Source organism: Chinchilla lanigera, unplaced genomic scaffold, assembly GCF_000276665.1.
Source record: "Chinchilla lanigera isolate Chin_1 unplaced genomic scaffold, ChiLan1.0 scaffold00074, whole genome shotgun sequence".
NCBI classification, from domain to species: Eukaryota; Metazoa; Chordata; class Mammalia; order Rodentia; family Chinchillidae; genus Chinchilla; species Chinchilla lanigera.
Genome location: NW_004955475.1, coordinates 9,516,743 through 9,544,187, shown reverse-complemented (window position 1 = coordinate 9,544,187; position 27,445 = coordinate 9,516,743). Strand labels below are relative to the sequence as shown.

The 27,445-nt window shown below is 36.6% G+C and overlaps 1 protein-coding gene and 1 pseudogene across 5 annotated transcripts in view; both read right to left on the bottom strand.

Moving 5' to 3' along the window:
* The window catches only part of Eda (ectodysplasin A), a 414,240-nt gene that overhangs the window by 47,963 nt on the left and 338,832 nt on the right, over nt 1-27,445 (bottom strand). The gene's annotated exons all lie outside the window — the stretch shown is intronic.
* Nucleotides 18,530-20,005, bottom strand: LOC102018283 (annotated as a pseudogene).

Below are 27,445 nucleotides of genomic sequence, written 5' to 3'. Positions count from 1 at the left end.
TACTTTCTTTTCAGCTATCTTTGTTTTTTCCACTATCCTTCTTAAATCTCCCAACCACAGGGGAAAACCATTCTACCAAGGGGAAACACTTTGAATACAAGCTCGCAATTTACAATCAGTTTTGTTATATAATAGTAGATTTTGTACCTATGGTTTAAAGTACAAAATTAATAGCTACCACAGTTTGTCAGTTTCTAAACTGTGCTTCATGCTATTGTTATTGCTAATTATACTACTTTAGTTAGGATGTCATATCTGATGTAATCAGTTGCTCTCACTTCTGTAACAATACTGGGAAGTTCTGGGGTAATAACCTCACCACAGCCTATGACCAAAGAACTGGGGACTGAGCCAAACAGACACAAACATACCACTCTTAATAAACTAGGAAAGTAGGATCTTAGAACAAACAAAAGCCAAGAACCTCCTACACACAGACATCCCTGTGGAATAGGCATTTCCTAGAAAAGACTTGATATTAGTGATATAGCTACTTACTACAAAAACATACAAGGATGAACACAGAAAAGAAAATAAAAATTTTTGAAATAGAAAATGACAAGATAAAGGAAGAAGATGCAATCTCAGACCCCTAGACCACCCACAACAAGTCCAGGAGACAATGAGATACAAGAAAATGAAAGAAACATGTTTGAAGTTTCTGAAATGATAGCAACTGAAGGAAAGAAACAAATCCATAAGGCTATAGAGGAAATGAGGTCAGAAATAATCTTTCTGGTAAAAAAAGAAATGTCAACATTCATAAAGCAATTGCTCAGAAAATCTAGAGTAAAGAAAGATAAAAAAATGATAGGAAAAGGATGGAACTGTGAACAATAAATGTAGGAAAGAAACAGAATGCATGAAATTGACTCAAACATATATCTAGGAAATTAGAAATTCCATTGAATGCTGGCAAAACCACTTGAATGAAACTCAAAATAGACTTTCAGACTTTAAAGACAGGATCACGGCTAGTGATCACGAAAGGAATGATCTCTTAAAAGTAACAAGGGAATCCAGAAATCACAATTCAACAGTTGCAAGGCTACACAAAGAAAAACAATATAAGACAGATAGGTGTCAATGAAAAAACAGGAGTCAACACAAATGATATGAAAAGATTATTTGCAGAAATAATGGCACAAACTTTCCCAAACATGAGAATAGAATCTGACATACAATAAGTGAGGTATATAGAACTCCAATTAGCCATGACCAAGATAAATATACATCCAGGCATATAATAGTCAAGATCCCACAAATTCAGCACAAGAACAGAATATTAAAAGTTATTAGAGAAAAGAAACAGCTCATCTATTAAGGAAAGACCATCAGAATTATGGCAGACTTCTCAACACAAACCCTGAAATCAAGAGTATGGAGCAAAGTACTTCAAGTGATGACAGAAAACAACTTCCAATTCATATTGATGTACCTTGCGAAACTATCTTTCAAAATTATTGGCGAATAAGATATTTCCATGACACTTCCAAGACAAAGAACAACTGAAGAAATTCATGACCACCAAACCAAACCTACTAAGAGTACTGAAAGATATTCTAGATGGCAATAAAAATAACCACAATTCCAAGAACAACAACAGAAAGAAACCACCTGGCAGGGCAAGCAATTATGCAGAAGAAAAACCAGGGAACGAACAGCAGGAAAATAACATGACAAACATAAGCAATACATATCAGTTATAACCATCTATGTAAATGGCCTCAATTCACCAATCAAAAGAAACAGACTGGCAGCATGGATCAAGAAACAAAATCCAACAATATACTATATACAAGAAAAACATTTAACTCAAAAAGAAATTCATATACTGAAGGTCAAAGGATAGAAAACAATACTTCACACAACAGGAATCCAGGAAAAAAGTAGGGGTAGCTATTTTGTTTGCAGACAATGTGAACTTCAAGCCAAGAATTATCAAAAAAGATAAAGAAGGCCACTACATACTTGTTAGGGGAAAAATTCAAGAGGAAGAGATAACAACCATAAATATGTATGTACCAAATACAGGAGAACACACCTATATAAACCAATATTATAGACATGAAAAATCAAATAAGCAATAACACAACTGTAACAGGTGGCCCTAATACCATATTGTCATAAAGAGATAGATCAACTAAACAAAAAATCAGCAAAGAAATATCAGAACACAACCAAACCTGTCAACAAATGGACTTAAGTAGATGTTTACAGAGTGTTCCACCCAACATCAGAATACACATTCTTCTCTGCTGCACATGGAATGTTCTCTACAAATAGACCACAGAACATGCTTAAGTAAATACAAAAGAAGTGAAATTATCCCATGCATATTATCTGACCCTAGTGCAATGAAACTGGGAAGTAATGGCAAAAGGAACTGTAAAAACTCCATAAACACATGGGACTTAAATAATATTCTCCTGAACAACCAATGGGCCCACATGAAATTAAAGTAGATATTGTTCAATATCTACCATTAAACCAAAAAAGCAGATACAAGATTCTGTGACTGCGGGGATGTGATGAAAGCAGTCCTCAGAGGGAAATTTATAGTGGTGTGTTCTCACATCAGGTAAAAAGAATGAGTATAAATAGACAACCTAATGTTGCAAATCAAGCTTCTAGAAAAAGAAGAGCGAGTCAAGCCCAAAGCCCAGACAATGGAGGAAATTATAAAGATCAGAACAGAAATTCTCACAATTGAGACTAAGAAAACAGTAGAGTTGGTTCTTTGACAGAATAAATAAAACTGATAAACCCTTAGCCAACCTCATAAAAAAATGGAAAGAAAAGACTCAAATTCAAGCATTGAGGAAAGAAAGGGGTGAAATTATTAAAGATCTTGTTGATATTCAGAAGATCATGAATACCTACTTCAAAAATCTTTACTCTCACAAGATGGAAAACACAGAAGAAATGGACAGATTCCTAGATATGCATGAATTAACAGAGCTCATTCAAGAAGATATAAAAATTCTGCATAACCCAATATCAATTAATGAAATTAAAAATGTAATTAAAAACTTACCAACAAAGAAAAGCCCAGGTTCTGATGGATTACCTGCTGAATCGTATAAGAAATTTAGAGACGATTTAAAGCCAATAATCCTCAAACTCTTTAATGAGATTGAATGAGAAGCAATACTTCCTAACTTATTCCTGGAGGCAAGTATTAGTCTGATACCAAAACCAGAGAAAGACCCAACCACAAAAGAAAACTACAGGTCAATCTCCCTAATGAACATAGATGCAAAAATCCTTAATAAAATACTAGCAAACAGAATGCAGCAAATCATGAAGAAGATAACACACCATGACCAAGTGGGATTAATCCCAGGGATGCAGGGATGGTTTACCATATGCAATCAAAAAATGTAATACACCATGTCAACAGAGCCAAAGACAAAAATCACATGATCATCTCAATAGGTGCAGAAAAAGCTTCTAACAAAGCTCAACACTCATTCATGATAAAAACACCACAGAAAATTGGAATAGATGGACTTTACCTCAATCTAAATGGACAAAAATGGAGTTTTCACTCTACAATCAGGTACAAGTCAAGGATAGTCACTAGCACCACTCCTATTCAATATAGTTCTGGAAACATTAGCCAGAGCAATTAGATGGGAGAGAAATAAAAGAAATAGGGATATTACAGGAAGAAGTGAAATTATCATTATTCACAGATGACAAGATACTCTACATAGAAGACTCTGAAAACTCCACCGAAAGACTTCTAGATTTAATAAGCAAATTCAGTAGCATAGCTGGACACAAAGTCCACACTCAAAAATCAATAGCATTCCTATACACAAACAACAGTCTCTCTGAGAGAGAAATTAGGGAAAACATACACTGTACAAAAGCATCCAAACAAATGAAATACTTAGGAATCAATCTAGCAAAATAACTAAAAGATCTATATAGTGAAAATTATAGTACTCTGAAAGAGGATATCAAAGAGGTTATCAGGGGCTGGGGATATAGCTCCGTGGCATAAGTGCCTGCCTGGCAAGCATAAGGTCATGAGTTCAATCCCTGGTGCCACAAAAAAAAAAAAAAATTTGAACATCTAGCCAGGCGTGGTGGCGCATGCCTGTAATCCCAGCACTCGGGAGGCTGAGGCAGGAGGATCATCGTGAGTTTGAGACCAGCCTGGGCTACAAAGTGAGCTCAAGGCCAGCCTGAACTGCATAGCAAGACCCTGTCTCAAAAAGACAAAAAACAAAAAGAAAAAAAAAAAACAAAGAGTTTATCAGAAAATGGAAAGATATCCCTTGTTCAGAGATAGGAAGAACCAACATAGTGAAAATGGTCATACTTTAAAAACGGTTATACAAAGTAATGGAGTCCCAATCAAAATACCATCAGCATACCTCACAGAACTAGAGAAAACATTCCTAAAATTCATTTGGAACCAGAGGAGACCTACAATAGCAAAAGCAATTCTGGGCAAGAAAGGCAAGGCAGAAGGCAACACAATCCCTACACTACAAAGCTACTGTAATAAAATTACACTACAAAGCTACTGTAATAAAATCAGCATGGTGCTGGCAAAAAAAAAAACAAAAAACAAAAAACAAAAAACAAGAAAAACAGACCTGAGGATCAATGGAACAGATTAGAAGATGCAGATACAACTCCAAACACACTCAGCCACCTTATCTTTGACAAAGAGACCAAACATGTTCACTTTAATAAATGGTGCTGGATAAACTGGCTCTCTATACGCCAAGGACTAAAAGTAGACCCATGTCTATCACCATGCACTAAACTAAAGTAAAAATGGATCAAAGATCTAAACATCAAACAAAAAAATCTACTGGAAGAGAAAGTAGGTAAAAATCTTGAAGACATAGGTACAGGCAGAGATTTCATGAACAAAACCCAAATTGCATAGGAATACTTAAAAGAATTGACAACTGGGACCTCATCTTATTAAAGCTTTTGCACATCAAAAGAAATAACCAACAGACTAAAAATCAACCCACAGATTGGGAAACAATGTTAGCCAATTGTCACTTAGACAAAGGATTTCTATCTAGAACATATAAAGAACTGAAAAAAATCATACTCCTCTAAAATTCAAAGTCTCAATTCAAAAATGGGCATCTGAGATGAATATGAACTTCTCAGATTAAGAATTACAAATGGTAAATAAATATATGAAAAAATATTCAACATCATTGGTCATTTGATAGATGTAAATTCAAACAACACTGAGATTCCATCTCTCCCCAGAAAGAATGGCTCTCATCAAGAAATCAACCAATAAGAATTGCTGGAGGGGCTGTGGAGAAAAAGGAACCTTTCTCCACTATTGGTAGGAGTGCAGGTTGGTACAACCACTGTGGAAATCAGTATGAAGATTCCTCAAAAAGCTAGGATTAGAGGTCCCATTTGACCCAGTTATTCTCCTTCTGGGTATCTTCTGAGAAGAATTAAAAACATCATACCATAGCAATATATATGCATCAATATTCATAGCAGCACAATTTGTAATAGCTAAATCCTGGAAACAAAGCAAATGCCCATAAACTGAGGAATGGATAAAAAAGATGTGGTATATTTATACAATGGAGTACTACTCAGCCATAAAGAAGGATAAACTTGAGACTTTTGTAGGTAAATGGATGCAACTTCAGACCATCCTCATTCGTGAAAGAAATCAGACTCACATGTGTAAACATTGTATTGTCTCCCTGATAGGAGAAACTGAATGAGTAGATAAGGTCTAAAACGTACAATAGATATTATGAAATGGGAAGAAATTATTAAAGGGGAAAAAGGAACTGGGATGGGGAAAAGGGAAAAGGGAAGAAGGGAAAAGAGAGAAAAAATGGAAGTTAGCTATACTATTAGTGTGTCTTAGTTCATATAAAAGTTTTGTGCTTATATCAATTGGAGAATTTTTTCATGCCCATATGTTGTACTCTGAGTAACTACTTTAAAGATAATAATAAGCAATGTATTAGCTATTGCTATTCTCCTATCATTTTGCTATGTGATTTTATTTTACCTTTTTTCCATGAAAGAAAAATTTTAAAAAGCAGGCAGTTCCTGTGTGAGGTGTAATGTGAGGGTCAGGTATGCAGGTATGTTTTCCTTCTTGCTGTGCTTTGTGGGCACGACCCTGGCAACAGTGAGACACTGATGCAGAATGCCTTGTTGCAGATGAGTGGAGTTGGTGTTCAGCTACCTTTTGGCCTTACTAATGCTGTTCCAGTGAAATTGGGGAAATAACCCAAAAGGCTCCTGTTTTATGTAGCCTCCAAATGGAGGTGTAAGCTCAGCTCCCCATTAGGCCTTGGTGACACCTTGCCACATGAAAGGGAGAAGCAGAGTTACAACTAATTGCATCTTTTACCACGTTGGTAAGCCTCATTGGTGCTAAGTGGGGATGAAGCCTTAGTTGTCCAGGGGGCCTTGATGACACCAGAGTGGAAGGGTTGTCGATAGGAGGACTAAGTCATCCTGCTTCATGATGTCTCCCAATCTCCTGGATCCTACATGATTGCAGAGGTTTAGCTGCCACTGGGCCTAGCTGACACTAGGGGTGGTAGAAAAAGAAAGGAGCTTGCTAGCTTTGACACCCAGCCTCTTCTTTAGTCTTTCTTATGCTAGACAGGGAAGTTTTCTATCCCCTTATCCCCCATCTTGGGCCCCACTGACATGAAGATGGGGGTTGAAATCTAGGGGCAACCAGCTTTTCTTCAGATAGAATCAATAATATTCCTCACTACTTGGTGGGTGTGGCAACTTAGCTCACCACTGGACTCAGATACCCCTACTCTGGCTGTAGAATAGGAGCGCCATCTGCTTCTGCCTGCTGGGGGAGGAAGACCAGCTGCTTCCGTAGGCCTGCCAACACTCCTCCAGAAGTGGAATAGAAGCAAACTGTCTGTTCTTGTAGGGGGAAGGAGTAGAACATTAATTTCTGGTTCGGTCTCACTGAAACAGCTACGGTAGTGGGGAGGGCACAATTTTTTTCCATTGGCATTTGACTGCGGTAGGACAGCTATTACCAAATATTTTTCTGTTGTAAGGCAACCCTTTGCCCCTTTCCTTTGTATATGAGGAAGGGGCTTTTCTAAGACTTTATCTTGCCTGTGTCTATTAGCAGTTAGTTGTGATATCTCAGGGGACTTCTGACAGTAGTAATGATTTAAGGAATATATCATAAGAGTGCTCGTCCAGAAAACTTGAGAAAGATGGTGTTTTAGTTGGTATAGGGAAAGGAATGCAAGATGCCTTTCCTAATTTCACTGGAAATTTGTGGAATGTTAAACTGCTCACTTGGTATGACCCAAGTCCTTTTTCTATACAATGTTCCTTTGTGGGTTTATAAAGCTCTTTTGTGGTTCTTGGGAGAAATATGTAAGTATCATGAAGCTTTGGTTCCTTGTGCCTAAAACAAGATTTGACATTCACTATTATTAAGTCAGAGTAGGACTGGCAGGAGTAGGGTCCCTTGCTTGGTATTGCAGCAGCAGAATCAGAAGCAGCCGCAGCTATAAAGTCTCAAAAATAAAAGCATCAATACTTCCCACAAACTACTCTAAATTCTACGAATTAATGACTCATTGGGACTTTTTGGTGTAAAGCATACAATTTCAAATTAATGATTTCAGGAGAGATCCATATTTTCAGGTGTTAACCCTTGTCTTACAGTCATTTTCTGGTCCTTAAATGTCCTTTTCTCCTTCAAACCAACAGGCTTTAAATGCTGCTGGATTACTAGCACCTAGCTAATTACAACACGGTGTAGTACAAGGAAAACAAGCAAGTACCTGACTGTGCTAAGTTATTCGGAGGAAGTGTAAGTGAAAGAGCAATGGAGTCAAACACACCTGAGATGGATCGCTGCATGTGCCACTGACTGTGTGGTTTTGTGAAAATTACTAAATCTTTCTGAGCCACTGTTTGTTCATCTGTAATATGAGAATAATAACACTGACATCACAGGATTATTATAAGAAGTCAATGACATAAAGCACATAAAGTGAAGGCATGGGGTGGTGCTAGAGCTCAGTGGTGGAGGATTTGCCTAGCATGTGTGAGGCCTGGGGTTCAAGGCATAGTACTGAAAAAGTGAGGGCACAAAGTTGCTGGACACCAAGCAGCACCACGCAGTCTGAAAAAGACTGCAGCAAATGTGACAACTGTGTTCAACTAGTATCTAGTATTTCTCTCATTTCAACATATAATGGCTATTTCCTGCTTCTCTCAAGTCTTCAGCTTAATTCCTGTGCTCATGTATGTTACAGCTTATGGGACAAAGAGCCATTATTCACTTGGGTAAGAAAAAAATGATACTGTCATTTGATTTTGATATATAAAAGATCAAAGTAACCATAAACTCACTTATTATCTCTACCCCCTTTAAGATGCTCAAATCTTAAAAATTTTTGTGAAAAAAATTTCGCAGTGCAAACTAAACATTTCCTGCTCAATTCTCTTCTTCTATTCCATAGTGCAGATTTATTTCCATAGTATAAGATTGTTTCCTGGGGTACAAATGGGGAAACTGAGGCTAGACTTTGAGTCATAACATAATGATACTGTATAGCACACTATTGCTAATGTTGAAGGTCCTGTTCTACCTGATTAAAAATGACTTTTAAAAAGTGATATAGGGATAAAGAGATGTGGACATCTCTGAGGCAGCAGTTTGGGGGTAGGTTTACATGCTGTGTCTTTACTAAGATTCTCAACTTTCACCAACAATTCACTTTAAACTTTTTCTATGAAAAGACAGTAATGTGAGCTTCTGCCCTATAACTCCAGTAGAATGCTTAAGGACAGAAAAGCATTCAGCCATGTAGCTCTAAAGAAAGTCCAACCTGCCCAAGATTCAGGCAAGAGAGGTTGATAGGAATACTTTAAGGCTGACATCAGGTCTGGAAGCATCAAAGAAGCAAAATGAACAGTTGTCCGGAGGTACGAAATAAGACAAGAAAGGCTTTATCTGTGCCCTTATCTACTTGTCCTTTCGCAAATTACTTAACATCTCTGAGGTCAGTGTCTGTGTTTATATGGGAGCGGAGAATAAGCTCCGTTTTACACGTAGAGATGATGTGAGTGCCTACCAGTGCCTAGAACTAATAATAATGCAAGAGATCATAAATTATTTTGAGAACATGCTTTGAAATCTTTCTTATACCCTTAGCTTATTTAGTATAGAATAAATGAATTATATACATTAAGTAGACTTTATGAAATAATTTGAACTCTGTTTAATGTTAATTAAAAAATTTATGGTTGAAAAAACCCTAGATATCATCTAAGGCTTTGGATTTAAATGTGTAACAGTTCGGTTCTGGTAGAAATTTGATCTCTTACAGTAATCATCTCAGAAAAATCCTTTTGCTGAGGTATTCTGTAAGCTGTTTAGAAAAAGCATAGGTTGGTAGGGTCTAGCAGCTAACACCACAGTGAAATGATATAGAAGACTTTGTACAGTAGGTCTCAGATAACGAAATGCAGTTATCTAAGAGACCATATATGTTGGTTAGATGTTTAACACACGTAAATGACCACGATTTTGTTCTGTCTCTGAACTACAAGACAGAAGGAAATGGTCTTTACTGAATGGTGAGGGAGAGGAAATACTGACTCCTTGTCTCCCGGTTTAGACCATCTAGTTCTGTAGGGAGTTAAATAAGGGAGAAATTAAAATGGCAAGCCCAGACTATCACTGTGAAAGAAATTGTGGAAATCTGAAATCATCATAAAATGAAAAAGCCATGTGAGTTTTGATTCAATGTGAAATCACATGGAGAAAAAAATATGCCTGGAATTTAGTTCTAAGTTATAACAGAAACAATAAAACAGAAGAAATATGAGTAATAAAAAGGTAACGTGGGCTTCATGAAAATTGAACTTCTATGCCATAAATGATAACAATAGGAGAGTAAAACTACTACCCATGGAATGAGAGAAAAATAATAGAAATCATATTATCTTATAAGTGGTTAAATCTGGAATATCTAAATAACTCAAAAATAGAAAGACAACCCACTTGAAAACAGGACAAAGGATCTGAACAGAGAGTTCTGAACAGAGATCAATATTGAAATGGTCCATAAACATGTGAAAAGATGCTTGACATCATTAGTCATCATGGAAATGTAAATCAAAATTAAAATGACATACCATTTTGTACCCACTAAGATAGCTAGTAGAGAAACTGGAACCCTGATCACTACTGTTGGGATTGTAAAATGGTACAGCTGCTTTGGAAAACCACCTGGCAGGTCTTTCAAAGACTGAACACAGGGTAAATATTTGACAAAACAATTTGATTCCTAGTTATTTACCCAATATAAATTAAAACATATTTCCATAAAAATCTTTTACATAGGTACTCACATAACATTATTTATTCATAATCACCAAAAGTGAAAACAACCCAGGTATCCAGAAACTGATAAATAAGGTACATTCATAAATGAAGTATTACTCAGCTATGAAAAAGTGAGAAGTACTAACACCTGCTATAACGTAAATGAACCTCTAAGATATGCTAAGTGAAATAAGCCTAACACAAAAGGACAAATGTTATTTCAGTCTTCTTATATGCAGTGCCAAGAATAGGTGTTGTGATTTAGATCTAAAATATTCTGTCATGGTGTTTCTGCCTGCCATGGTTTATATCTAAAATATTCCTCAAAGACTCATGTGCTCCCAGGTAGGGCTTTTTGAGAGTGGCTGGATCATGGGTATGTGATATGGATTATGGGTATATGGTAACTGGATTAGTCTACTGATTGGTTTAACATAGTTCTGGGTGTAGCTGAATGGATTTACTAAAGGCAGAAGCCCCACCCTGGGGGTGAGTGGCAGCAACCAATAGACTTGTAGCCTGGATAGAATAAAAAGAGTGGGGCTGGGGATATAGCTCAGCGGCACAAGCCCCTGCCCAGAAAGTGCAAGGTCCTGAGTTCGATCCCCAGTACCCACCCCCACAAAGAAAGAGAAAGGGAGGCTTGTTGCAGCTGTGTCTCATCTGTCCTGCCATGAACTATTTTTCCTCTGTGATGCCCCTCTGCCATGCCACCTTGCCTTGGAGACAGCTGACTATGGACTGAAACCTTTACAAGCTATGAGCTAAAATAAACCTTTCCTCCTTTAACTTGTTGGCATTAGGTATTTTGTCCCAGCATGAGGAATTAACTAAAACATTGCCTCACCATATGCCTAAAAGCAATGGAGCTAGGTGATCATAGACAGACATCTCTGAAACCATGAGGGAAAACAAATCTTTTCTTTTTCAAATAGTTTATGTCAGGTATTTTGTTGCAACAGAAAGTAGACATTCAATAGGCAAAGTCATAGAGAAAGAAAGTATAAAACTGAGGCAGGGGAGGGTAGTATGGAAAGTTATTGTTTGATGGATAGAGTTTCATTTTAGGAGGATGAAAAAGCTTGAAAGTGATAGTTGTGATGGTGGCACATTATGAATGCACATGCTACTGAATTGTGCTCTTAGAAATAACTGAAATAGTACATTTTGCATCATGTATAGCCTATCACAATATAAAAAGAAATGAAGTATTCTTATATACTACAACATAGTTGAAGTATGAAAATGTTATGGTAACCGGACTGACACAAGAGACCAATATAATATGCAGGTCCATTGATATGAAATGCCGAGGAAAGGAAATTTATTAAGATAAGAAGTAGACCCATGCTGTCATAGGGTGTGGTGGGGAGAGGAAGTTGGGGAATGATAGAAAAAAAGGTTTGCTTTCAAGGTAACAAAAAGTTTCTAGAATTGATTATGGAGACTGCTGTATAGCTCTGACAGTGTACTAAAAAAACCACTGAATTTTATACATCAAATGAGTAAAGTGTATGGTATGTGAATTATATCTCAAAGTTGCTCTTTGGGAAAATTTTTTTGTAAAAGAATCCAAAAATCACAGATAATAAAAGCAAAAGCAAACAGGATGGCATCAAACTAAAAAACTTCCACAGAGGTATGAAACAACAGAGTGAAGAGACAAACCACATACTGGGAGAAAATATCTCAAACCATGTGTCTCATAAGGAGCTAATACCAAGATATATAAGAATCTCTTAATTTAGTAGCAAGAAAACAAATAAGCAATTAAAAATATGAAAAGGATCTGGCTAGATGTTTCTTAAAAGAAGATATACAGATGGCCAATAGAAATATGAAACCATGTCCAACATCACTAATCATCAGGGCAATGCAAATTAAAACCACAGTGAGATATTAGTTCATACCAGTGAGAATTGCTATTGTCAAAAAGACAAATAATTAGCACTGGCAAGGATGTAGGGCAAAGGGGAACCCTCATAGACTATTGGTGAGAGTGTGAATTAGCACAAGTATTTTGGGAAATAATATGAAGTTTCTTCAAAAAACTAAACAGAGAATTACCTTATGAACTAGGAACTCTAATTCTGGTTATACAGCCAAAGGAATTTAAATGACACCCATTATTTATCTGCACTCCTACATTCATTTTGCCATTATTGACAATAGCTAAGATTTCAAAGCAATTTAAAAAATAGATGAAAGAGAAAATGTAGTGTATATACACAAGAGAGTACTGTACCACCTCAAAATCAGAGGAAATTCTGTCATTAAAGACAACAGATAGAATTGGAGAAGATTATACTAAGTGACATAAGCTAGGTACACAAAGACAAAAATAATGCGGTATCACTCATATGCAGAATCTCCAAAACTGGAACTCACAAAAACAGAAGGTGGTTACCAAAGGCTGGAGGTAGGGTAGAGGAATGGAGAAAAAGAAAGTATTCCCAATTCACAATATCTCTTGTACATTTTGGGTCTTGTTTACTTGTTCAATTGTTCTGAAACTGTTTTGTTACTTTTTTCTCTTTAAAATAAGAAAGAAAAAACTTATTGATCAAAGGGCACAAAGGTTCATTTGGAATATGAGGATATGTTTTAGTGACCTACTCTATTATAATATTGCATAGTAACCACAGTTAAGAACATAGTCTAAATTTGAAAATCACTGAAATAGATTAAAGTCCCTGCCACAAAAATGTTGTAAGTTGGTGAGATGCAGACATGTTGGTTAGCTTCATTGAATCTTTTTATAATGTATATATAGATTATACTGTAACCCATAAATGTATGCAATTTTTAGTCAATTTAAAGGTTAAAAAGAGTAAAATAAGGGTTATAAAATTTTCACAGGGCAACCAACTTTCTGGACCTCCTTCTGTCTGTCTTAGACAGAAGCTCTCTTTCTCTCAGTAAATTCTTCCTACTCTTAAAATAAGTTCTCATAGTTAGTGAGCAGGGTATTATTTAGGTACCTTGGAATATTGTTGTGGGTGCATCATGTGTAATATTTTTATCATTACATTTAGTTATTGTCTTGTTTACTTTTCTCTCATTGTTAAGACAAAAATACCCAATGTCCAAAATTCAGGAAGGAAAGGTTTATTTAGCTCACAGTTGTGGAGGATTCAGTCCATATGCGGCTGGCTCCAAGGCAGAGTGGTACATGGCAGAGGGCAAATGTTCATGGTGGTAGAAGACAGCAAAAGCAGCAAGAGAAAAAGGGAGGAGCAAAACAGTAAGCCTATTACCTCCCTTATATTGTATGAAGGCTGTTGGCCCCAGGGTGAGTGCAGCACTCACACCCCTAATCCCAGCATGGGACCATGAATCAATCATAAACTCTAGAAGCCAGCCCCCATGATTGTGTGAGGCTTTGGGGGCAAATCTAGACACAAAACATAACAGTTATTATAATAAAATATTATTTTAATTTTAAAGTAAAAGTTAAAATTATTTTTTTTTCAAATAAAATACATCTCTGTGTAAAAGCTGGCCTTTTAAACTATATTGAGAAAGGCCAAAGCACCTTGTAGATATATCCTTAAACTAGAAAGAAATGAACTTCCATTTGAACATTGGAGCTCCAAATGCATTAGTAGTTCCAGGGCTTCTTTTTTATTCATTACATGTTTGCAGTACATAATGATTCCATTCCTAATGAGATGTTGGTATATGCACATAATACATCTTAAATCTTTATTCATATACTTCCTCTCCCTTTTTTCCCTCTTCCTCCATCTCTTGGTCCTCTTCTCTTCTAAACAAGATCACCACATTTCCTATTCTTTTATTTTGCTTTTTATTCATACTTTCCAATTCTATATAAGAGAAATCATGATATTTAAGCTTGCATGTCTGATTTATTTATTAATATTATGGTCTCAAAGTGTATCCATTTTCCTAAAAGTGACTCAAGTTTATTATCCTTCATTAGGGCAGAGTACTACTCCATGGAATATGAATACCACATTTCCTTTGCCTATTCATCTGTTGAAGAACATATTGGATGCCTCTAATATTTAGATATTGTGAAATTACGCTTCTACAAACATGGGTATGCATGCATCCCTGTAATATGATGTCTTTAACTCTTTCAGAGAGATACCCAAAGGGAGTATAGCTAGGTCAAATGGAATTTCTAGTTTTAGTTTTTTGAGGTATCTCCATATTGATTTCTATAGTGGTTATACTAGTTTACATTTCCACTAACAACACAAAAGGGTTCCTTCCCTCTTCTCAACATCACCAGCATTTGTTGTTTTTTGAGTGCTTTTTAATAGCTATCCTTACTAAAGTACAATGGAATCTCCATGTTGCTTTAATTTGCAGTTCTCTAATGGCCAGAGATGAAGAACATTTTTTTCATGTGTGAGTAGTATCTATTAATGTCACTTGCCCACTTTGGATTGGGTGTTTTATTTGGGGGAGGGTCTATTTTTTTGTTCTTTATATATTCTACATATTAGTCATCTGTGTGAAAAATAACTGGCAAAATTTTTTCCCATTCTGTAAGTTGTCTCTTCACTCTGTTGGTTGTTTCCTTTGTTGTGTAGAAGTCTTTTAGTTTGATATGATTCTATTTGTTGATTCTTGGTATTATTTCTTGTGCAACTGGGATTCTGCTCAGAAAGTCCTTACCCAGGTATTCAAGAGTTGCGCCTATTTTATTTTCCAGCAGATTGTTTCTGTTTTAACATTTAGATCTTTAATTCATTTTTATTTTATTTTTGTACATGGTAATAGATATGAGTATAGATTCAGTTTTCTATACATGGATACTCAGCTTTCCCAGCAAATTTTGTTACAGAGGTTATCTTCCCTCCAGCATAACTTTTTGACCACTTAAGATAAGGTAGCTCAATGTGCCTGGAGTTGTTTCTGAATATCCTATTCTGTTTCATTCATCCACGTGTCTGTTTTTTTGCCAATATCATGCTATTTTAATCACTGGAGCTTTGTAATATAACTTAAAGTTTGGGACTGTGATGCCTCCTGCCTTACTCTTGTTGCCAAGAATTGTTTTAGCTATTCTGGGTCTCTTTTGGTTCCATATGAATTTTAGGATTGTTTTCTCTGGTTCTGTGAGGAATGCTATTGCTGTTTTTATTGGGATTGAATTAAATCTGTACAGCAGTTTTAGAAGTATGGTCATGTAGACTATTGGGATATCCTTCCATTTTCTGATGTCCTCTTTGATTTCCTTTTTCAGAGGTAGGCCTTTTCAATGTAACGGCCTTTTACTTCCTTGGTTCAGTTAATTCATACTACTGTATTTAATTTGATTTGATTCTATTTTGAGTGGTATTATTTCCCCAGTTTCTTTCTCATGAGTTTATTATTGTTGTAAAAGAATACTATTAATGGGCTGGGGATTTAGCTCGGCGGCACAGCACTTGCCTGGCAAGCGCGAGGTCGTGAGTTCGATTCTTGGTACCGGAAAAAAAAGAATACCATTAATTTTTGTGCTGACTTTGTATCCTACTACATTACTAAATTTGGTTATGAATTTTAAGAGTCTTTTGGTGGAGATTTTTGGATCTTCCATGTAGAGGATTATGTCATCTGAAAATAATGATAATTTGGCTTCTTCCTTTCTTATACATATTACTTTTCATTTCTTTCTTTTGGCTGATTGCTCTGGCTGATTTGAGTACTATATTAAACAGGAGTGGTGATAACAGACATCCTTGTCTTTTTCCTGATTTGGGGTGGAAAGCTTTCAGCTTCTCATTTAATATGATGTTGGCCATTGATTTGTCATAAATGGCTTTTATCAGATTTTAAAAATCAAGAGCACTGATAATCTTTATTACAATCATTAAAAATCAAATTCAAGCCATTGATGACCACACCAATATTACCCTTGTGGCAAGAAATATTTAATCAGATATATCAGTATTTTTTTGAGGTAATGAAGAGTTATCAAAGTATCTCTGGATGTGTTTCTATAAAACATACATTACTTTTCCCCTGTGTCAAATGTGTTTTAAACTATTATATTAATATGCATATACTGTTTAGAGAAAGGTGGACATTTCAATTATACAGTAAGAAAACTTGAAGCTGCCCATTCACAGGAGGGCCACAGTTAAGTTTGTGAACACACCCTTCATATGCAGGCACAATTCATAGTCCACAAATGTTGCATCCCAAGCAAACCCAGTACATCTTTAAGACACAGCTCTATAGAAAGCAGAGAGAGTTCCATTTTCCTGTATACAAAGACTGGATATTTTTTGTTTTACATGGCTTTTGGTTTTTCGAAGAAATCATTATTACCTGGTAATTCTTGAGTACTTTTGCATATATTATATTCCCATTTAAATTTACAAAATTTGTAACATCTGTAGACTATATAGACTACATGTGCATATGTATCCTGTGTGCACAGATGTCTTAATTACTTTCTTATTGCTGAGACGCAATATTCAACACCCAAAACTTAAGGAAGGAAAGATTTATTTTTGCTCAAGTCTTTACAGGTTTCAGTCCATGGTTCGCTGACTCCAAGGTAATGTGGCATGGCAGAGGGGCAAAAGAGTGGAGAGTTGCTCATGGCAAGGCACTAGGAAAGCAGAGATCAAAGGAGGAGAAAGGGAGATACATCTTTCCAGGACATGCCCCCAGTGGCCCACCCCCTGTGACCATGCTTCACCTCCCAACAGCATATAGCTATAAACCCATCAGTGGAATAACCACTGATGAGTATCACGCTTCCATTATGCAGTCATCTCCCCAAAGCCCACCTATGAGTGCATGGGGTGTGAGCGGCATACCTAGATATAAACTGCAACAATGGACATTATCATTTTACTTCATATTTGTCACTATAGAATTGAAATCCCCACTTTTCAATTTTCCATGTGATATTCGCAAAAACATAGGATTTTCAAAGCAATCAGTTATAACTCACCATGCCCACTCCCCATACATCTGTGATAGGATCAGTGTTCACTGCAGACCCTGCCTAAGTTCAGCCATCCTGGGTTACCTCCCTACCCCAGGTTTCCCACCTGGATTCAGACCCAGCTTACTGAGACCAGTAAAAGAGGTACCATCTTATCACCCCAGAGAATGTATTCCCTCTTTGTTGAACTCTATTTATACTTTGTGACCTAATTATCATATTTCATTTGGAAAAGTTTCTTTTAGATATGGCCTTTTGAAAAGACTGTTTCATTCTCTGAGTGATACCACTTTAAGGATTACAAGTTTTCTTGGTAGAATAATTTAAAAATAGAAATGAAAGTACAAATCTGCGCAATGGCCAGTTTGCCAAAGATTTTGATAAAGTTTCATCATTGGTTAGATGCAAGAAATTAGAGCTATATTTCTCTTTATATTCTTACTGGCTAGTTATTATTAGGTGATGGAATAAAATAAAATTCCGGAACTCATCACAAGTACAAAAGAAAGAAAAATGAGTGGGTATCATGGAATAGTTCTCAAATCTTTCCTACATATTATTGGACTTGGAATCAATATCCCCACATTAAAGTTATTAAGGCTATTTAGCCTATGTAGAATCAGTAATAAGACTTACTGTTTTCCTTTAAATTACTTTTTAACTTAGTCTCATCTCAGCAAAAATACCTTGAAATATCTGCCTGAAAGGCTAATCATCTATTTCTAACATAGAGTCAAACACTAACCATTAAAATTCTAAATGTGACCCAGGCCTAATAAAATCACCTCTTATACCATCAGTAGTAACATATAATCCACGGTAACTACCTACATTGAAAAACAAATGCTTCCAAGGGATCATGATGTGAAAACGATTGTACAAGTCTCTACATTTCACAAAAACAATCCATGAAAAATCTGTGATGCTCAGTACCTGAGTCTACCACACTTAAAATGGCAGCCTTATGGGGAAAAAGCAAGCAGCTTCTGATGGTTACCTCTGTTTTCTCAGTTTCTTAGTTCATCTACTCATTTTTGTTGTTTCTTCTTCTTAACAAGCACAGTTTTTTCCGCCAGTAAGTACATTTTTAGAGTGCCCTGCATCTTTGGAGCAAAAATTAAATCTCAGCTTAGGTTTACTCACATTTCTCAAACCTAGATTTTTTTAAAAACTGGGTTGGCCTGCCTTACTATGCAGTTCAGGTTGGCCTTCAACTCACTATGTAGGCCAGACTGGCCGTGAACACTCGGCAATCCTCATGCCTTAGCCTCTCTAGTGCTGGGATTATAGGCGTGTGCCACTATGCCTAGCCTCAAATATGGATTTGAACGTTGCCCTTTTAATTTTTCTTTATTAAGAGAGTGCATGACTCTTGTGTTTTCTTCCCATTAGCTCAGCATTATTTATTTTCAGAGCAAGATGAACAGCATCTTTGTTCTCAAAGAGCATACAGTCTAACCCTTTGCTGACTGCTGTACCTGGGTTTCTCACCATCCTCACTGCCAAATACTGCTACAGTCCCGAAAGTGTTCTATCGTGACAGGCTTTTCAACTTCGTAAGGGAGATTCCCAATAAATACCAATCTCTTGTCACTAGATAAGGTCTCAGAGGCAAGATCAACTCAAATATAAAATCCATCTGCAATCTGGGACTCATTTCTTTTCAGTGCTTTTGTATGGTAGCAGCACTGTCATCCTTAAACACAACGGAAGCATTAACGTTTTTCTGATCAGTATAGACTGTATATTATATTGCTACCAATTTTTTGGATACACTTTCCTCTCTCGGAATCAGAGAACAGTTGTACAGATTCTATTTGTCCATACTCCTTAAAATGAGTTCAGCTTCTTCTCATTACACGTAACAGGCAAATTCCCAACAAACACAGTTCTCTCATTCTTTAATCTCTCCTCTTGGTTGACTGGGATTTTCTCTGACTTCCATCAAAGTTGTGATGTACATCAAGTACTTTTCTATACGCTACTTTAACACTGGAGTAAGAATGTTTCCCTTTCTGCCCTTGTTTCTCATGAATTTCTTCTTAGTCAGCACTTATTAGTGCACTTGCCCTGCTTGCCAACTTTTGTGTGTGCCAGACAGTTTCTTCTCCACCTTCATTATTTTTGTATGTTCTTGCAAAAGTGGCCTTTGAATCTGAGATGTACATTCTTCCTCTTCATCACATTTCCTGAGTCATAGGCACTTAGAGCAGTCAAACTTGTGGCACTGGAGCACTGAAGAAGGGGGGCAGCCACTCTGTGCTGCCTCCTAGAGGTCAGAGACAGTGGAGCAAGTTCTGGGCAACCTGTCTAACCTGATAGCCTCAAGTCGCATCCTGGTGGGTTCTCCATCTACTTCCAACTTTTCTTTATCTTTCACTTGTTCTTCCCTTCCAATGCTGTTTTCACTCCAGGCCTTTGATACCCACTACTGGCTTTTATCAGATTGACGTAAAGTTCTTTCATACCTATTTTCTTCAGAGGGCTTTTTTTTTAATGTCATGAGTAGGTGTACAATTTTGTGAAAGGCTTATTTTGCATCAATTGAGATGATCGTGTGATTTCTGTCCTTGGTTCTGCTAATGTGATGCATTACATTTACTGATTTGTATATGTTGAACCATCCCTGCAAACTTTGGGATGAAGCCTACTTGATCATGATGTATCTTTTTGTTGATTTTTTGCACTCACTTTGCCAGGATCTTGTTGAGGATTTTTGCCACTATGTTCATTAAAGAGATTGGCCCATAGCGCACTCGCCCTCTCTCTCTCCCTCTCTCTCAGATCCTTTTCTGGTTTTAGAATCAGAGTAATGCTACTTTCCAGGAATAGTGTCCTTCCCTTTTAATTACATTAAAGTATTTCAGGAATGTTCATGTTAGATCTTGTAGTAGAGTTAGGCAGTGAACTCATCAGGACCTGGGGTTTTCTTAGGTGGTATATTTTAAAAAAACTTCTTCAATCTTATTGCCTGATATTGGATTATTCACAGGTTTTATATCTTCTTGGTTCAGCTTCAGTAGTTCATATAACTAGAAATGTACACATTTATTTATAATTGTCCATTTTATTGGTGTACGGTTCCCCAACTACTTACTCATAATTCTCTGTATTTTCACTTCAAATTGCATTGGTTTTGGTTTTTTCTTTCATTTCTTTTTCTTTTTTGTCAAGATGGTTAGGGGCTTGTCTACTTTGTTTATTCTTTCAAAGACCCAGTTATTTGATTCATTGATTGTGCTATCCTTTTAGTCTCAATTTCATTAATTTCTGCTTTGATCTTTATAATTTCCTTCTTTGTACTAACTTTGTATTTATATTGTTCTTGTTTTTCTAGAACAAGAACATAAAATAATTAGGATACTTATTTGCTCTTACTCTTTTTCTGATATCAGCATTCACAGCTATAAATTTTCCTTTTCAGACTGCTTTCATTGTGTCCCATAGGTTCTGGTATGTTTTACTGGCATTAATATTTGATTCTAGGAACTATCTAATTTATTCCTTGATTTCTTCTGTGACCCATGGATTATTCAAGAGGGTATTGTTTAATTTCCACGTGTTTATATAATTTTGGTGGTTTCTTTTGTCACTGATTTCCAGTTTCATTGTACTATGATCTGATAATATGCATGGAATAATTTTGTTTTCCATTTACTTAAGCTTGCTGTAAGGGATAACATGTAATTTATTCTGGAGAAAGGGTCATGTGCTGCTGAGAAGAATGTGTATTCTGTTGTTAGGTGGAACAGTCTGTAGATATCTACTAGGTTCATTTGTTTGAAGGTTTGGTTCAACTTTGATAATCCATTGTTATCTTTTGTCTAGCTCATGTATTCGTGACAGTGAGGTATTGAGGTTCCCCTATTCAGATTGTGTTCATTTTTATCTGACCTTTTATATCCAGTTGTATTTATGAAGTGGGGTGTGTAGTGTTTTGTGGATATGTTTATAATTGTTATCTATTTTTGTTGAATTGTTCCGTTAACCAATATGTAGTGACCGTCTGCTACTTTTTGTGAAATTAGGGTAGCTACCACTGGTCTTTACTTTGTTCTCATTGCATGGAAAATTGTTTCCCATCCTTTGATTTTTAATCTGTGCATTTCTTTTTGGATTAAATATTTCTTGTATACTGCATATCACTGGATTTTGTTTCTTGATCCATTCTGTCAATCTGTGTCTTTTGAATGGGGAAGTGAAACCATTCACAGTGAAAGTTATTACTAAGAGGTATTGATTTATTCCTGTAATTGCAGTATTTTCCTATTGCTGATTTCTTTTTTTCTCCTTTCTGCTTTACTGCTAACCTGCCTTATGTATTCATTATATTACATTTTTTGGCATTGTTGGCTTCATTGTCACTTTCTAAGATATCTTTGAGAATTCTGGGGAGTGGTGGTTTGATGTTCATGAATTTCTTGAGGTGGTCTAGTCTTGGAAATACCTTACTTTTCCATCAATTTTGAAAGAAAATATTAAATCTGGGTTGCAATTTGTTATCTGTTAAGGTGTGAAACACTTTACTTTGAGTTCTGTTGGCCTTTAAAGTTTATATTGAGAAGTCTGGTGTAATTCTAATGGATTTACCTTTATAAGTAACTGGTTGCTTTTTGCTAATAGCTTTTAAGATTCTGTCCCTGTGTTGGACTGTGAGGTTTTCTCTATGATGTGATGCAGAGAGGTTCTCTTTTGATCATGGCTATTTGAGGTTCTATATCCTGCACTTACCTGTATGTTTAATTCTGCCCTATATTTGGGAAGTTTTCCATTAGTATTTCTGCAGTTTTGATGCTCTTTGTTCTGTCTTCTGAGTTTTCACTAATTCCAGTAACTCTTGATCTTTTTGGGAGGTCATCTAGCAGTAGTGGGATCTATTTTCCTTTTTCTCTTGTTGTTTTTAAGGTATCTCTTAAGTATTTGGTCTTTAAAAGCATCTCTGTATTTGGTATTTAAAAGCATTTGGTCTTTAAAAGCATCCCTGTGGGCTGGGGATATAGCTCAGAGGCACATGCACCTGCCTAGCAAGTGCAAGGTTCTGAGTTTGATTCCCGATACCAAAATAAATAAATAAATAAATAAATAAATAAAATAAAATAAACATGCACTGTGGCAACTTCTTATCAAGGTTATATTTGTTACCTTTATATCCTGTTAAAAAAAAATAAAATAAAAGCATCCCTGTCCTCTAATTCTGACATTTTGTGCTCACAATAATCATTCCTGTTTCCCATATTTTCAATACAGTTTTTAATCTCCTGGATTTCTCTTTTGAACTTTTCCATGGACTGATGGTTTGCCAAACTTCTCGTTCATATTTGATATCATATGTTAGGCTTAGGTAACATTTCATTAGTGTTTTCTGTAAGCTCACCCATCATTTTATTACCTTCATTATGTGAATAGTTACAGATTCTATGAGGCTATCAAGCACCTTATTGATCTGTGTTTTAATCCCTAGTGTTACCCTTTTAAATAATCTGGCTGTGTGGCTTTCGCTTTCTGCCCACTTTATGCCCCATGGATCAGTTCTAGGATGTTGGGAGTTTAAGAGGCATTTTATTGCCTCGTCTTCTTATGTTTCTATTGTTTGGGGGTTTTTTTAGTTGAGGTTTATGATTGCTTTTATTGGAAAGACTTTGTTGCTAGAATGGAGATCTCCTTAGTTTGCTCTTTAGTGATCTACTTTGGGTGTGGCTCCTATAGTCCTTCGCCTTTGTCCCAAGATCTGATCACCTGTTAATGTGGGAGGAGGGGATGCAGTGTAATTGACCCAGCGCCTTGCTTTCTGTGAATGGACTGCAGTATTATTATTAATGTCACAAAGGTAACCCGGGTATTGGCATACTGAGCGAACCTACTAATAGCAACAACTATGTGAGCCTGACAGTATCAAATACTAATAGCAACAACTGTGTGAGCCTGGCAATATCAAGTAAATCAGCAACAGTAATATTGTGTAAGACAAACTGGTTATTGACATAACATAAGGACCAATAATGGACCACCTTTAACCTTAAACAAGAAATCTGTAACTATAGTATAAGCATTAAGACTAGCCAAATACTGACATACAGCAAATACATACTAAATGCAACAACTACACCCCAGTAATAAGAAAGAATTCAACATCAGTAACATAGAGTTAACTATCTAAAGATTAATAAAGCTTAATACATTCAGGATGGGGCTGAAATTTGTATGTCTTGATACCAGACAGCTCTGATTTGAATGTGTTACATTCTAACTGGCTTGAACCACCAGTGGTACTTATATGACTGTCCCACTGAGTGGTATGGGACAGTCCCACTGAGTGGAACAAGTAGCCCACTGCTATACTGAATATATCATAAATGTACCAGTGGCAGTCCAAGCTGCTGGGAATGTGTCAATGATTATACTGTGAAAGATAAATGGGGGTGGAAATAGGAGAACATAAGAAAAAAAATTTGAGAAAATAAGCAAAGAGAGATGACAAGGAGGAGACAAAAGGAATTTATCACCACGTTTCCCCCAAAATAACACCTAACTGGAAAATAAGCACTGGTTGTTACCGTGGTAACGGTCAGTGTCATGCAGAAAATTATACCTTCTCTTGCTTAGTGGCTACTCTGTAATGGCAGATGAGGCAAGGTGATTGGCGCTGGCATTTTTGATCTCTACTATTCAAGGCTGATTATTTTCTGGTTAGGTTTTATTTTCAGGGAAACAGGATAAAGAGTATAAGGATATTTAGAGAATTCGATGAAGATAACAGAAAAACCAAAGACAAGTACAAGATAAAAGAAGATAGGGGAGGGGGCTGAGGATTTAGCTGAGCGGCACAGTGCCCGCCTAGCAAGCACAAGTTCGTGAGTTTGATTCCTAGTACCGGAAAACAAACAAACAAACAAACAAACAAAAAACAAAACAAGAAGAAAGGGGAGAGAAAAAGGAATAAGATGGAGAATAATAAATCAGAAAAAATTAAAAGGAAAAATAGAAAGAAAAAAAAAGAGTAAGAAAAAGGATAAAAGTACAAAATAAAATACCTCAGTGACCTCAGTAAGCCAGGAAAGAAGAAAGAAGAAAGGGGAAAAGAAAAGAAAGGAAAAATAAAATGAGTCCAAAAACAGAAAAAAAAATCTCTGTAGTTTTGAATGCACGGATTCCCTCCAGGATCCACTGTTTGTAGTCCAGCAAGTCACAGTTTTCTCCACCTAGGCTGACAGCCTGTAGGTTTGGGAGACAGCCCCCCGCTTCCAGAGGCCTCTCTGTTTGCCCCAGTCAGTGGCAGTGTCCACCCCGAGATGTGTCCTTGCTCACACTGGTGGACAGATAGATAAGGCATTCAGGCTTCTGTGCTGGCTGTAGACAGCAGGGCAAGAGTTCAAGTACGCTGGCACTTTCAAACCCAGCCATTTCTGAATGCAACTCAGCTCGGCCTGGCTTCTCACTGCAAGGGGCAGTGCCTGTGTGCTCCTGGACTGAGTGGAAATTTCTCAGGGGATCTTTTTCTATCCCGCTGCCTGTCCGAGGCTGTCTCCCAGGGCCGTCACTCACCCAGTCACTGTTGGAGAGCAACACTGGGAGCCCTGACGTGAAGCTGTTTTGAATCCCAGAGTGAAATAAACCATTCCTCAAATGCTGCCTGATTAAGCACTCTCTGGAGGCATGGTGGGTGTCCCCGCTGGAATCCTTCTCTGGCTGTTGTCTGCTGTGTAGAAACAGTCCTCCTGGGGCCAACCCATGCTACTTTCGCAGTTCACAATGAAAGTGGGCTCTTCCACCATTTTCCCCTGGATTTCCCAGACCTAGGTGCATACCTTGCTTCTGGAGAACCTGGTTCCCTTCCTCAAGAGCCATGGTCCAGGGACAGAGTCCCCCAAACCTCCTATTTATATTATGTTTAACTTAGAAAATACTTTCCAATATACCCCTCCCCCCAGCTGTGGACTGAACGTGGGCCTCACACATGCTAGGCAAGTGCTCTACCATCTGACGTATTCTTAGTGTGCTGGTCTTGTCAATCCTTCTGTGGTTATCAGGAAGGGAATTAGGCCAACTCGCTCTCCTATGTAAGAAACTAAATTTGGATGTACCTAAATTCTACAGGTAATGGCTCAAGTAGATCTGAATTCTAGATGTATTTTCACCCAGATGCTCTGTCACAACTACCATTTTGTTTAATAAACAACATCACACAATATTTCATAAACAGGATACATACATAGTAGTAACAAACACAAATCATGAAAAATATATGAAAGGGCCATTAATATCTAACTATCACAAGTTATTGTTTCTGGTTCCAATTTATCTTTTTTTAATATCTGAACAAGTTTACAATGTTATAGGTACTTAGGGTTTTTAATGAAAAGCATGAATAACACAAAATAAAGGCAGTGTTTGGGGCCAGTGTTAACATTTCTGTTAACAAGTATTATTAGAGCATACTTTGGTGTTTTTTGTTTTTTGTTTTTTGTGTTTTTTCTCCGGTACCAGGAACCGAACTCACGACCTTGCGCATGCCAGGCAGGCGCTTTTGCCGCTGAGCTAAATCCCCAGCCCCTAGAGCATACTTTGGAATTAGACCTCGATATGCCTATTACCTCAAGGAACTGGCAATCTAATAGGAGGAAGAAACAAGACAAATAAATATGTGATGAACTGCAATTGAGTAAAAAATAGGGTTATGTTAGAATAAAAATAAGGGACTATAAGGTAGATAACAAGGCTTTGAATAATATCTCAAAGAATTAAAGAAAGAACGCTGCTTGGAATGCCGGGTTCAAGTTTGTCATTTTCCTAAAGAAGGGAAAAGAAAAGGATGCTAATCAGAATAGCAGTAAGAGAGCGGTTTGTATTTATTTTTGTCCTGTAGTGCAGTAACGGGAATCATATAGAATATAATTTAAAAATTCATTGTGCATTTCCCAAGAACATATTAAAGGAAAAATACATTTCACTGAAAGTAAAATAAGAAAAAAAATCAAATTGGTGCTTGTTCCAAGAAATACATACAAAATCTTTGAGTTTGTCAATCAATAATGTGAAAAAGGAAATAGCTTCTGTAATCTCTGTGGCACTCAGTCTGAGGCTTCAAAAAACCAAGTATTTGCCCTTTAATGATTTTTATATAGGCCTCAGGCAATTTAGAAAGAAAATGTTTAGCACATAATTCAAATTTGACCTTAGATTCATCCCTCCCCCCGCCCCCGACACACATACACTTATAGCTACCTGTGTTAAACTACTTCTGGCAAATAGAAACCTATTACTAAAAAGAAATGGATGAGCATTGTTTTCTCTAAATTAGTATACTCCCATCAGCAGCCTGTTTAATACCCACTGGGAGAAATGATCTGGTACTTTGTTGCAAATCAATACACTGGAAACAGTGATTTTTAGTTCTCATTTTACAATATCTCATTGGGTCTCTGCTTTTTTTCCCCAGGGGTATGAGGAAATACTTACAATATTACTTTCAGCTTACTTTAGCTTATAATATAATCATATGCCAAAAGGTATTTCCTTTGAGGACGGAGGAGAAGATTAAGCCAGAAGGAGAAATCCAAGTTCCAGCCAACAATGGAGTATTCTAACTTCAGAGGTCAGAATCACTGCTTTAGCTCTCTGCATGACACAAACATTGAGTCATGACACAATGTTGCTTTTCTGGTATCTGAGAAACTGAGAAACAACAGGAAAACTTTGACACTCAGATTTTAATACTTTAAAAAAACATTTAGCTAGAAAATCTACTTGATTGTTAATAGTGCTTCTGTCTGGGAACCAAGATAATGGTTTTACTTTCCCTGTGTTATATCATAAATTGCTCTAATGCTTAATTTTGTTTCAGAAGGAGAATGTATTACTTTTGTATTCATTAAGATTTTCAATTAAGGCTTCAGTAGTCCCAAAATAAAACAAATTCAAATTATTAAGCTAAAAAGACTAAACAGTTATAAGCTTGAAAATAGCTGGGTATACATATAAAGAGCAATGTTATAAATGTCTCTAAATGTAAATTTTCCTTATCTGAAATGCATTGTAACAGAAGTGTTTCACATTTCAAAGTTTTTCAGATCTTGGAATATCTGCATATACGTAATGATATACCTTGGGATGGTAACCAAAACAAAATTCTTTTAATGAAAAGCATGAATAACACTAAATAAAGGCAGTGTTTG